Source organism: Hypomesus nipponensis, chromosome 19 (genome assembly GCF_054491055.1).
Source record: "Hypomesus nipponensis isolate SF chromosome 19, ASM5449105v1, whole genome shotgun sequence".
In the NCBI taxonomy this organism is placed as follows: Eukaryota; Metazoa; Chordata; class Actinopteri; order Osmeriformes; family Osmeridae; genus Hypomesus; species Hypomesus nipponensis.
This window is the reverse complement of record NC_140379.1, coordinates 20,147,501-20,150,000: the sequence shown is the minus strand read 5'-3', so window position 1 is coordinate 20,150,000 and position 2,500 is coordinate 20,147,501. Positions and strand designations below refer to the sequence as shown.

Here is a 2,500-nt window from a genome sequence, read left to right as displayed (position 1 = left end):
AATCTGTATATGGATAAGTAGCCTATGGTTGTCAACTTATTTCGTACGGCCATACCAGCCTGGCAACGCCTGATCTCGTCTGATCTCGGAAGCTAAGCAGGGTCGGGCCTGGTTAGTACTTGGATGGGAGACCGCTTGGGAATACCAGGTGCTGTATGCTCTTTTGCTCATTAACTTAGAAACTGACATCTTGCAATATGCACAAGTAGTCCTTCATGAAAGGGGCTGGAAGCTGTTTTCATTTTGACACGAGAGAGAGAGAGAGACCACCTTGCATTGTCAATTGCTAAATCTGTATATGGATAAGTAGCCTATGGTTGTCAACTTATTTCGTACGGCCATACCAGCCTGGCAACGCCCGATCTCATCTGATCTCGGAAGCTAAGCAGGGTCGGGCCTGGTTAGTACTTGGATGGGAGACCGCCTGGGAATACCAGGTGCTGTATGCTCTTTTGCTCATTCACTTAGAAACTGAAATCTTGCAATATGCACAAGTAGTCCTTCATGAAAGGGGCTGGAAGCTGTTTTCATTTTGACACGAGAGAGAGAGAGAGAGAGAGAGAGACCACCTTGCATTGTCAATTGCTAAATCTGTATATGGATAAGTAGCCTATGGTTGTCAACTTATTTCGTACGGCCATACCAGCCTGGCAACGCCCAATCTCGTCTGATCTCGGAAGCTAAGCAGGGTCGGGCCTGGTTAGTACTTGGATGGGAGACCGCCTGGGAATACCAGGTGCTGTATGCTCTTTTGCTCATTCACTTAGAAACTGAAATCTTGCAATATGCACAAGTAGTCCTTCATGAAAGGGGCTGGAAGCTGTTTTCATTTTGACACGAGAGAGAGAGAGAGAGAGACCACCTTGCATTGTCAATTGCTAAATCTGTATATGGATAAGTAGCCTATGGTTGTCAACTTATTTCGTACGGCCATACCAGCCTGGCAACGCCCGATCTCGTCTGATCTCGGAAGCTAAGCAGGGTCGGGCCTGGTTAGTACTTGGATGGGAGACCGCTTGGGAATACCAGGTGCTGTATGCTCTTTTGCTCATTCACTTAGAAACTGACATCTTGCAATATGCACAAGTAGTCCTTCATGAAAGGGGCTGGAAGCTGTTTTCATTTTGACACGAGAGAGAGAGAGAGACCACCTTGCATTGTCAATTGCTAAATCTGTATATGGATAAGTAGCCTATGGTTGTCAACTTATTTCGTACGGCCATACCAGCCTGGCAACGCCCGATCTCATCTGATCTCGGAAGCTAAGCAGGGTCGGGCCTGGTTAGTACTTGGATGGGAGACCGCCTGGGAATACCAGGTGCTGTATGCTCTTTTGCTCATTCACTTAGAAACTGAAATCTTGCAATATGCACAAGTAGTCCTTCATGAAAGGGGCTGGAAGCTGTTTTCATTTTGACACGAGAGAGAGAGAGAGAGAGAGAGAGAGAGACCACCTTGCATTGTCAATTGCTAAATCTGTATATGGATAAGTAGCCTATGGTTGTCAACTTATTTCGTACGGCCATACCAGCCTGGCAACGCCCGATCTCGTCTGATCTCGGAAGCTAAGCAGGGTCGGGCCTGGTTAGTACTTGGATGGGAGACCGCCTGGGAATACCAGGTGCTGTATGCTCTTTTGCTCATTCACTTAGAAACTGAAATCTTGCAATATGCACAAGTAGTCCTTCATGAAAGGGGCTGGAAGCTGTTTTCATTTTGACACGAGAGAGAGAGAGAGAGAGAGAGACCACCTTGCATTGTCAATTGCTAAATCTGTATATGGATAAGTAGCCTATGGTTGTCAACTTATTTCGTACGGCCATACCAGCCTGGCAACGCCCGATCTCGTCTGATCTCGGAAGCTAAGCAGGGTCGGGCCTGGTTAGTACTTGGATGGGAGACCGCTTGGGAATACCAGGTGCTGTATGCTCTTTTGCTCATTAACTTAGAAACTGACATCTTGCAATATGCACAAGTAGTCCTTCATGAAAGGGGCTGGAAGCTGTTTTCATTTTGACACGAGAGAGAGAGAGAGACCACCTTGCATTGTCAATTGCTAAATCTGTATATGGATAAGTAGCCTATGGTTGTCAACTTATTTCGTACGGCCATACCAGCCTGGCAACGCCCGATCTCATCTGATCTCGGAAGCTAAGCAGGGTCGGGCCTGGTTAGTACTTGGATGGGAGACCGCCTGGGAATACCAGGTGCTGTATGCTCTTTTGCTCATTCACTTAGAAACTGAAATCTTGCAATATGCACAAGTAGTCCTTCATGAAAGGGGCTGGAAGCTGTTTTCATTTTGACACGAGAGAGAGAGAGAGAGAGAGAGACCACCTTGCATTGTCAATTGCTAAATCTGTATATGGATAAGTAGCCTATGGTTGTCAACTTATTTCGTACGGCCATACCAGCCTGGCAACGCCCAATCTCGTCTGATCTCGGAAGCTAAGCAGGGTCGGGCCTGGTTAGTACTTGGATGGGAGACCGCCTGGGAATA

At 47.0% G+C, this 2,500-nt stretch overlaps 7 non-coding genes and 2 pseudogenes across 7 annotated transcripts; all 9 read left to right on the top strand.

The window, feature by feature from the left end:
- The first annotated feature begins 41 nt into the window (after positions 1–41).
- Positions 42–160, top strand: LOC146249131 (5S ribosomal RNA). The gene has a single exon (XR_014733703.1). It is a non-coding gene; the product is annotated as a 5S ribosomal RNA (ribosomal RNA).
- A 170-nt stretch (positions 161–330) lies between these two features.
- On the top strand, positions 331–449 carry LOC146249130 (5S ribosomal RNA). Its single transcript, XR_014732770.1, has one exon. It is a non-coding gene; the product is annotated as a 5S ribosomal RNA (ribosomal RNA).
- Positions 450–629: 180 nt separating this feature from the next.
- LOC146249129 (5S ribosomal RNA) lies at positions 630–748 on the top strand (annotated as a pseudogene).
- Positions 749–922: 174 nt separating this feature from the next.
- On the top strand, positions 923–1,041 carry LOC146249128 (5S ribosomal RNA). The gene has a single exon (XR_014733063.1). It is a non-coding gene; the product is annotated as a 5S ribosomal RNA (ribosomal RNA).
- Positions 1,042–1,211: 170 nt separating this feature from the next.
- On the top strand, positions 1,212–1,330 carry LOC146249127 (5S ribosomal RNA). The gene has a single exon (XR_014732759.1). It is a non-coding gene; the product is annotated as a 5S ribosomal RNA (ribosomal RNA).
- Positions 1,331–1,514: 184 nt separating this feature from the next.
- LOC146249126 (5S ribosomal RNA) lies at positions 1,515–1,633 on the top strand. Its single transcript, XR_014732600.1, has one exon. It is a non-coding gene; the product is annotated as a 5S ribosomal RNA (ribosomal RNA).
- A 178-nt stretch (positions 1,634–1,811) lies between these two features.
- Positions 1,812–1,930, top strand: LOC146249125 (5S ribosomal RNA). The gene has a single exon (XR_014733062.1). It is a non-coding gene; the product is annotated as a 5S ribosomal RNA (ribosomal RNA).
- A 170-nt stretch (positions 1,931–2,100) lies between these two features.
- On the top strand, positions 2,101–2,219 carry LOC146249124 (5S ribosomal RNA). The gene has a single exon (XR_014732748.1). It is a non-coding gene; the product is annotated as a 5S ribosomal RNA (ribosomal RNA).
- Positions 2,220–2,397: 178 nt separating this feature from the next.
- The window catches only part of LOC146249123 (5S ribosomal RNA), a 119-nt pseudogene continuing 16 nt past the window's right edge, over positions 2,398–2,500 (top strand).